Here is a 10441-nt window from a genome sequence, read left to right on the forward strand (position 1 = left end):
ATCCTGAAGCCTGAAATGTTTATTGGCAGATAAATGACAATATCATTGCATCAATAAAGCAATTAATGTTTAGATTAGAATGTTGTGGGTCTCTATGAGATACTGGTGATTAGTGTGCTATTAAGTCTTTTTTTTTTTTTTTTTTCAACTCTTCTTATTGACATTTTTCATTAAATAATAAACAAGTGAGTGGCAATGGTACAGCTCTGAAGTAGCATGTCAACAAACCCATTACCCCTCCCTCTTCCCACCCCACCCACCCACTCACCTCAGGTCAGAACCAACCAGGGACATATGACACATACATACACTCATTCAGGCAGCACACACACACACTCACACACAAACACACACACACACACACACACACACACACACACACACACACACACACACACACACACACATACAGCAGGAGGCAGACAATCCTCGAAATTATAGAACGGAATGGTAGTAAGAGGCAACCGGTATACACACACACACATCAGAAAAATAAATAAATAAATAAATAAATAATAATATAAAAAAAAAAAAGTAATAATAATAATACATTTAAAAATAAATAAATAATAAATAAAAAAAACATGGACGCATACATACACAGGACTTAAAAAGACAGTAAGAATAAATAAATAAAGCTAAAAGTAAGGGGGGGTTTGCACAGAGAGGTAAAGGGGTTAGTAGAGCAATTTAGACTTAATCTGAGTCTGGAGATAAGGCAAGAGAGTGAACGTATGCCAGGAAAGGACTCCATGAGCTTTGGAATGTCTTAGTACAGCCCTTTAGTGAAAACCTGAGTTTCTCAAGTTTCAGATTATAGAGGACTTCTTTAATCCAACGGCCATGTGATGGGGGGCAAGCCTGCTATTAAGTCATTTTAACTTGTTCACAGAGACTGATAACACAGTGGAACAATCATATTGTATATGCATTTAACTTTTTTGGAACACCAACAGTCATACAGGTTACAATTAGACCTGCTACAAACCTCTAATATTGTAATTCCAGAAAATGCAAATAGCTCACTTTTACAGGAAATACTGTAAACTAAGTGTGGGCATGAGGGACATTGTTTTGAATACACAAAAAAAGTATGTATTTTTAGGCGGTGTCGGTGTCACAGTGCTGTTTGCAGCTGATGCAGTGGTGGGTTCAATTTTATTGGTGATTAGGCCCAGACCCAGTCAAGCTCTGACTGCAACTTCCAGGACTGCACCATTGTATCCTTCTCAAATACCTTTAGATCTTGAAGGTGGTTACACATGAGGTCATGCACATGGGTCACCATCAAAGCCACTGGATAATAAAGAAACAGTTTAGACAATGGGTCTGTAGTTTTGACAAATGCCCAACAATAAATATAGCATTGATTTAGGAAAAAGTCTCATGTCTCTACCAAGAGACATTTCTGGTGTAAACCATTATATTTAATGTATTATCTTTTATCCAGTATAGATTTAGGTATGATATGACATTTAACCCCTGCGATTTACTACTTTGTGGCCTTCTCTTTGTGCTGTCACAAAGAAGCCAATATTAAGATTTGTAAACTGAACTCATATTATTGAAAATGTCTCTAATTGCTTTTAGTAATTCGGTGATTCAATCAATCAATCAATAAAAATTTTAATACTGCCAAATCATAACAAAAGCTATCTCCGGACACTTTACACAAAGAGCAGGTCTAGACTGTATGTATTGTCATATTCTTTACAGAGACCCAACATTAATCCACCATGAACAAGCACTTGGCACAGTGGCAAAGAAAAACTTTCTTTCCACTGCTGACCATCTAACATTTAACAACTGCCAGTGATTGGGGTGTCCTCATAAGCCTAAATAGAGGTTATAGATCAGATGAGCAATACCACTCAGCATTGCTACTCAGCTACTCAGACATAGGTAACCTCCATTAAATTATTTTTTTTAAACAAAGGACATAAAACACATTATTGGTACGCTTTATTATTATAGTGCTTAGCTAAGATCTGTACTATTTTGCTTAAGGTAGGGCAATCAGCTCCTGGCTGTGGCTTTACATTGAAGTTATTGAAAATTATTGGTAATATTTAGTAATAGCTTGCATGTTAAACAATTGCTTTAATCGTAGATTTAAAATCTAACACACTATCCTTTAATGCCTTCTTACCCTTAGACCCACCAAATCCATTTAAGTGTTACCAAGTAAGTAATGCTGAACATTTTGCCTCAGCTCTCTTGCAGCACATTTATAAAAAAAAAAAAAAGGTTTTTTTGAGTGCTGCCAGGGTGTCAATTCTGGAGATGCTCCACTTGGAGATGTCAACAAGTGACACCACACGAGGCACCGAATCGAGCAACTGAACTTCCTCATCCTTCCTATCAAAAATAGGAAAAGGGAACACAAACAGATTTGATTTGAACTGGTCACAGATGTTACAATAGGATTTCAAGGTTTTCCAGTGTTTGCTTGTTCCAAGTGGTGGTATTCCTGAAAAAAGAAGATTTATTCATATAATCTGGTTTGCTACCTTATTATCAATATGGTGGCACAGGATACTAAATTTGAGTGCATTGAAGCCTCTGAATAAAGGTGGTTATGATTTGTCAGTGGTACATTTTTGTACATCACAGTTAAAGGATAAGGCCAGTGTTGTTTGCTGCCCAACCTTTTCTTTCTACCAGGACCAGGCTGAAGTCTTAAAAAACGGGTAACAAAAATATAGTTTTAGATACACAGACAAAACTTGATTGTAGAATTATTCCTACTGGTTTTAGTCTTTTCATTTGGCTTATTAACAAGTAGTACAATAAAGAAAATGTAATTGTACCTGTATGGTGTTTTCCTAGAATAGCAGTGTCTCAATGGCAGCCACCTGGTTGTCAGAGAAGTCCTGCTTTTGTCATGTTTCTGGTTGAAACAAAAAGGGAGGAGAGGACCCAGATGCAGACAAAAATTAGTTTAATTAACAAAAAGGCAAAGAACAAAGGCTTACTATGCCCATAGTTGTCATTTAATGATAAAAACCTGCTGTCACCTGTTGTTTGCCACCTAGATGTCTGCAATCGAATACTATGAATACAGTAGTAATACAGCCTTGAGATTATGTAAAGAGAGGCTTGTTGCATTTGCAAAAAAATCTTATCAAGCTTTAACAGTAAGTAAGTGTCAATCAAATGAAGAACATTATATCAATTTAAAGGGATGCAATGTTAAAAATCTACAACAATGTTGTCTTGATGTTTTAGTTCATTTAATGGTTTTCCAGAATGTAGCAGCACAGAGGGCACAGCCAGAGTCATTTTACATACAAGAATATGAAGCAGATATTGGGCCCGATTCCCAAAAGTGAGCAAAGTCCCAATTTTTTAATGGTTTAAAAGATTATCTTGCAGTACTCAGTACTTACAATTCCATATCCTGTTATGTGCGGAGAACCCTATGGTGTAACCCAGAGGACAGCTGAGCATGCACTTGACAATCATGTGGTATACGATAGCCAATTGGAAAGCAAACTGACTGAAGGAGGCACAAGCGCAGCAATGGCAGCAAAAGAAAATGCGAAGCATAAAGTAAGATGGACATCAGAAATGAATGACCATCTTGTTGATTTGTGGCAACGAGTGATTATTCAACTTGTCCTCTAAACCATACCACAATCAAACTGACAATGAGAGGAGTTGGAAAGAAATTGCTAGTGCAATAGATGTACCAGGTAGCTAAGCACCTAGCACCATTTTTAACATTAGCCTGATGATAGATTTGTGTGTGAGATAGAGACAGAGAGAGCGTTAACAAAAGGCGTGTGTGAGATAGAGAAAGACAGAGCAAGCGTGTCACACTGCCACAACTTTTATAGGAGAAGTTAAACATTATTTGGTGCTTAATAATTGCAGTGGAAAAAAGTAAAGACAGGGCCAGAACTTTAGGAACCAGCCTCCTCAGAGTAACAATGAGACTAGCTTTCAGAGAATGCTAGAAGATGACAACGAATGAATACAGTTTAATTGTGTTTTGACTGTGTATGGCAGAGGTAATTATTTAGATTATCAGCCAGTCTGTGTTGTGATGGCTCGTGATATTTCATTGTAACATGGAACGTTGTTGACAGACTTGTCCTAAGGTTGTCCACCCCCCCCACCCCCCCCCCCCCCCCCCCATGGGAAAAAGGAGAGAAATCTGTCAACACGTAACATCTGTGCCAGTTAACTCTGGCTCTGCTCCCACAAACCACTCCCACACCTCTCTCCCCTGTAGACAAGTCTAAACTGCATTATCAAGACAGTAGCACTAGCAAAATGATGCCAAGTTAAGGCAGTTACGTGTCCAATTCTTGTAAAACACTAAACCACACTGATCTAGTCCAGAAAGTGATATTTTTCAAAACGTCAAGTAAAGATAAAATATGTAAAGAAAAGAAAATATGTCGGCTCCTCCAGTTTTTATCATTACTCTTAAAAGTCTAAATGTAGTTTTCCTGCCAGGAAACCTGGCCTGCAGGTGTAACAAAGTTGCTTTCAGTTTGTTTCAGTTCTTTGGCAGCCATGGAACTTTTCCAGATTGAAGAGGGAGACCCTCCCAGACCATCCATTCTCCTGGCACCTTCCATGAATCAGCCAGGGCTGGAGGTGTGTATGTGTCAGACCGAACCTCACATAAGTAGCTGTGGAGACGAACACAAGCTAAGGCCCACTTCGCACATTGGCTTTATTGAGAATGGACTAGAATTCCTCTACATTCATTCGAAGCAACCCCCTGAAATCTTTAATTAGGCAGTCTCATTAAGAATATGAGAGACCTCGGAGGAGGAACATTCACAAAACACAAAATTACAGTTGCAATCATAGAACACATCAGATGATAAGGCTTTCACATCTCCAAGGGGAATGTACGACTTCAACAGGAGCTCCAACATTAGTGCTTTACTAATGAATTGCATGGTATGGCTATTTTTATTTTCTTCTGTAATAACGTCCATACAACATTCTGATACAGAGCTCAATGAGTGCGATATTTGTCATTTGTGATACAGCATAATGCACTATGATACCTGGGTTCTATTCCAAAAAGGAGGTTGAACAAACTGTGAGCTTTTAAAATCAGGGTTTGCTGAAGAAACCTACCAGCAAGCAGGTTCACAGTGACTTACCACGGTAACCGGGCAAGGGTTTGAGTTGAATTCTCTTTCTGGAACGGGAAACCAAAAGTTTCAGTTAGCTCATCTCTGATTTTTCTGTAATCCCACTTTCTGGAAGACACCTTGCTACATCTGTCAGAGTTTACGTTTTTTAAACAAAAAGGGAAGGGGTCTCAGGTGCAGACTAAGAATAAAGACAAAATCCAAAATGGCAGAACAAGTGAAATACAAACAAAAAGACAAAAAGCAAACTCTAAAACGCTTTCTCAGAAATAGTCAGGGAAAACAATAGTCCATGAAAAGGTCCAACTAAAGTCCAACAAAAAGGAAGCACAAACACAGGAGGCACGGAGATAATCCACCTTTGAACATGAGGAACAAATTCATTGGAGTAAGGATGACAATGAACCAGCAAACTCAAAGGGGAAGACAAAGACTAAATACAGCTGATCAGAGTTAGTTCAATCAACTCTGAGTAGGTTCAGCCAGAGTTAAGTGCGTGCACGCTGACTACAAAAAGCCAGCATTAATGGAGCCCCGATACCACGATTCACCATGGCAACGGTACACAAAAAGAGGTCCTCCTACGTCACACCAGTGGAGCTCGAAATCCTCATGCAGACGTTCAGCGAATACGAGCATGCTTTTAGAAAAATAAAGTAACACGGCTGCAGCTGCAAAAGAGAGAGAAGCGGCGTGGGAAGAAACTGCTGCTCGAGTAAATTTGCAAGTTTGAACTGGTCTATTTGTTTAATACTTAATCACGACCGGAAGCTAAAATTTATATTAATTTAGGAGCAATCCAGCGGGGGAGAAAAAATTTACATGGAAGCAGTTAAAAATAAAATACCAGAACATCATTCAAAGGTACGGCTCAGGCAGAACAGGCTCATGGCTGAACCTCACTTCAATCATATTTTTAATATTAAACTAATGAAATATCATTCAGTGGCTGTTTTAATGTGCATTAGCTTTATCCCTAACATGATGCTAACTTCATATACATTATAATTCATGTTGATTAAACTGATTTGTGTTAGTAAAAAAAAAAAAAATCCAATAACTTACGGCGTCTTATTTGAGTGCTCTTGGCAGTGGTGGTGGAAAATCTAAAAATGATGACTTTGACACAGATTTGTCTTTTGATTTTTTTTTATAATAATTAGAAAAGACTTTTGCAAAGGGGTCAGAGCACCACAGAGACGCGACGTTTCTTCTTCTAATTCGGTAACCGCTTAAACACACGCGTGAGACGGGCTGATTGAATGAGGAAGTCAAATGAGGGTTTTATATTCTGGAGGGAGTAGACAGAGCGAAACTCTGAGTTTCCTGAAGAAAACCTGCTCGCGACCAGGTTAGGTTCACAGACTCAGTTACCATAGTAACCAACTCAGAGTTAAAGTGACCTCTCTTTCTGAAACGGCAAACCCGAGGTTTCCCTCATTTCGGGGTAAACAAACTCGGGGTTTTCACTAAACCCGCTTTCTGAAACTGACCCCTGAGCTAATGTGAAGTCAACATGACAGGCGGAACCAATCTGCTCTCTGCGGAGCTATAAAGAGGCGCACACAGTGACACAGATGCTTTTCCAATAGGCAAACCAGGAAAAGATTGTAACAACCCAGGGAATTATGGGCCGATTGCCTTAACATCCAACATGTGCAAAATAATGGAAAAAATTTACATATTATGTAGAAAATAAAGGGTATTTATTCAATTACCAGAGTGTTTTAAGAAAGGGTAGAAACACCATGGATCCAGCACTATGTTTAGAATATGAAATTAGGAAATTATTATTATTTTTTTATATTGAGAAAGCGTACGATCTGATGTGGAGAAGGGTTATTAGTGAAACTATGTAATTTTATTACATAGTTAAAAAATATTAATATATATATATATATATATATATATAAAGTATTAAAGTTAGACAATATTCAGTATCATTCATTGAGATTATGTACAGGTGCATTAAAAACAACTCCAAAAGCAGCATTGCAGATGGAAATGGGGGAGGTGCCTCTAGAGATGAGAAGGATACAGCTTTCATTGAGTTACGGGGTTAACTTACAGGGCCATAGCCAAGAACACCCAACACAGATCACCATAAAACCGTATAATAATTGTCACCCAGAATTTGGATAGCACTACAAAATAATACCCTATACCCTAATATTACAATACCCTATATAGTGCACTTTATAGTGAGTAGTCGGTGATTTCGGACACAGCCACAGACGCAAAGTACACTGTGCTGTTAGCACGCCGGCCCAAAAGCATGTTTTTTTCCTTTTCTCTAGTAAGGCTGAGAAGACTACAGAGTCCACAAAGTCCAGAAAGGCAGCCGGTAAGATCCCATCTTTAAATTAATGTGACAGACTGTTTACCAGCAGAGATCGCCACCGCTGTAGGATTTAAAATGTTAGCTTAGCCCGAGGGGGACTGTTTGAATGTGGCTCAGGGAAGGAACTGTTTAAGATGACTTTGTTTTCCGATGATGTTCTGATGTGAAGTTTATGAGCTATAAACAGATCTAATTAATGTCAGTCCTGTCACATTCATGTGGGGGATAATGCATATGGTGGTTTAATAAAATTATTTGAAAAGTAGCGGTAAAATTTATAGACTACTGCATAATTTAATATTACTAACTTAAGTTTAAAAATACAATGAGATAAGGCTTTATGTTGAAATGTAATAAACCTTATTTTCTAAGCTAAACGATAGCAGTAGTGATTGAGTTTATTTGCATTTCATTGATGAATTGATGTTTAAAAATGTTATTTATATCTAAAGTTAATAACTTACCCTTTGCTTTAGTAGAATATTAATGAATATATACATATATATATTATGTTGCTTATATTTGCATAGCACATAAATGCATAAATGCATAAATATATACATTCTTTTTCTGTTTTTTTCTTTAAAGGTTTCTCACCTAATGAACCAATGAACTAATGATCTAATGAGCTAATGAACTTCTACCTAATCAACCACCAACTAAAGCATCAGTAATCAAATAACTAATGAATCACCAAATAAATAATCATACTGATGAAAACAATGAAAGTGTTGAATGGAAACTTGCCTGCTTAATCTGATGGATATAAAAAGAGGAGAATAAAAAAGCTGTTTGTTGTTTGATGATGTTTGTTGGTCATTGAGAGAAGTCCAGTTTATATCTTTGGGTGGATTCTCAATCCCTTTCAAGTGGGGAAGATGCACGTGCTAAAGATAACTTGACAGCTAATGTTACAGTTTTATAAGGATTAACAGACAATTGTGACAATACATTCATGTGGGGGATAATGCATATGGTGGTTTAATAAAATTATTTGAAAAGTAGCGGTAAAATGTATAGACTACTGCATAATTTAATATTACTAACTTAAGTTTAAAAATACAATGAGATAAGGCTTTATGTTGAAATGTAATAAACCTTATTTTCTAAGCTAAACGATAGCAGTAGTGATTGAGTTTATTTGCATTTCATTGATGAATTGATGTTTAAAAATGTTATTTATATCTAAAGTTAATAACTTACCCTTTGCTTTAGTAGAATATTAATGAATATATATATATATATTTTATGTTGCTTATATTTGCATAGCACATAAATGCATAAATGCATAAATATATACATTCTTTTTCTGTTTTTTTCTTTAAAGGTTTCTCACCTAATGAACCAATGAACTAATGATCTAATGAGCTAATGAACTTCTACCTAATCAACCACCAACTAAAGCATCAGTAATCAAATAACTAATGAATCACCAAATAAATAATCATACTGATGAAAACAATGAAAGTGTTGAATGGAAACTTGCCTGCTTAATCTGATGGATATAAAAAGAGGAGAATAAAAAAGCTGTTTGTTGTTTGATGATGTTTGTTGGTCATTGAGAGAAGTCCAGTTTATATCTTTGGGTGGATTCTCAATCCCTTTCAAGTGGGGAAGATGCACGTGCTAAAGATAACTTGACAGCTAATGTTACAGTTTTATAAGGATTAACAGACAATTGTGACAATTTTTACTCACTTCCAGCTTGTGCTTAACATGTACAGCCCATGTTCACGCCGTCTCCACAACTTCATCCATAGTTTTTCAAACCCAGATACTTTCTGCTTAATGCATTAAACTAGCAAGGTTTTATAAAAGAAAATAGATAGGTTTAAACAACTGAACTTTCAACTTAGTACGTATTTTTCAAAGGCAAACTGACTGTATAGTGTCCCTTAGCTGAAGCTCCACAGAAGAGACACCCAGTTGCCACTCACTTTCTGGTGCATGCAGAAAAACATAAGGCAAGTTGACTTTTTTTTTTACAGATAATCTATTCACCCCTTACATACCTTTTCAACATCAGGACCTGGAGGACCACACAGCAGCCGTCCTGGGCTACATAAAGTTCTGCATGGACACTGTTACCGTGGACAAGTGCATCCGGGTCTATCCTAACCAGAAGCCCTGGATGACAAAAGAGGCCAAGAGCCTGCTGACGGAGCGAAACACTGCTTTCAGGTCTGGTGATGGGGCACAGTACAGTGCTGCCAGAGCCAACCTAAAGAGAGGCATCAGAGAGGCCAAGGCAGTTTACGGCAGAAAAATAGAGGACCAGCTCAGCAGCAACAACACAAGGCAGGTGTGGCAGGGGGTCCAGCACATCACTAGCTACAGGTCTGGCAACCTCTCAGCTGCTGACGGTGATGCCTTGCTGGCAGAGGAGCTGAACCTCTTCTTTGCCCGCTTTGAGGAGGTGTCACCTGAGGCGGCTGCATCCCATCCACCAGCCCACAGCAGCCACATCCTCACAGTGGAAGAGCACGAGGTGAGGCGTACGCTAAGGGCAGTAAACCCAAGAAAAGCTGCTGGGCTGAAGTGTTGAAGGACTGTGCGGACCAGCTGGCGGGGGTCTTCACCAGGATCTTCAACCAGTCCCTATCCCAGTCCACTGTCCCTCCCTGCCTGAAATCCTCCACTATAGCCCCACTGCCAAAGAAGACCACCATCACTGGCTTGAATGACTACCGTCCAGTGGCACTCACACCAATAGCCATGAAGTGCTTTGAAAAACTGGTGCGGAGTCATATCATGTCAAACCTGCCACCCACCTTGGACAAACACCAGTTTGCCTACAGAGAAAACAGGTCCACAGAGGATGCAGTTGCCACAACTCTTCACACTGCTCTGACCCACCTAGAGCAGCGAGGGAGCTATGCAAGGCTGCTCATTGTGGACTTGAGCTCTGCATTTAACACCATACTCCCCCTCAGACTGGTGTCCAAGTTGGCAGAACTGGGACTTTCATCATCCATCTGCT

The sequence above is a fragment of the Semicossyphus pulcher genome, unplaced genomic scaffold, assembly GCF_022749685.1.
Source record: "Semicossyphus pulcher isolate SPU_LCO1_2020_fin unplaced genomic scaffold, fSemPul1.0.p SCAF_14, whole genome shotgun sequence".
NCBI lineage: Eukaryota > Metazoa > Chordata > Actinopteri > Labriformes > Labridae > Semicossyphus > Semicossyphus pulcher.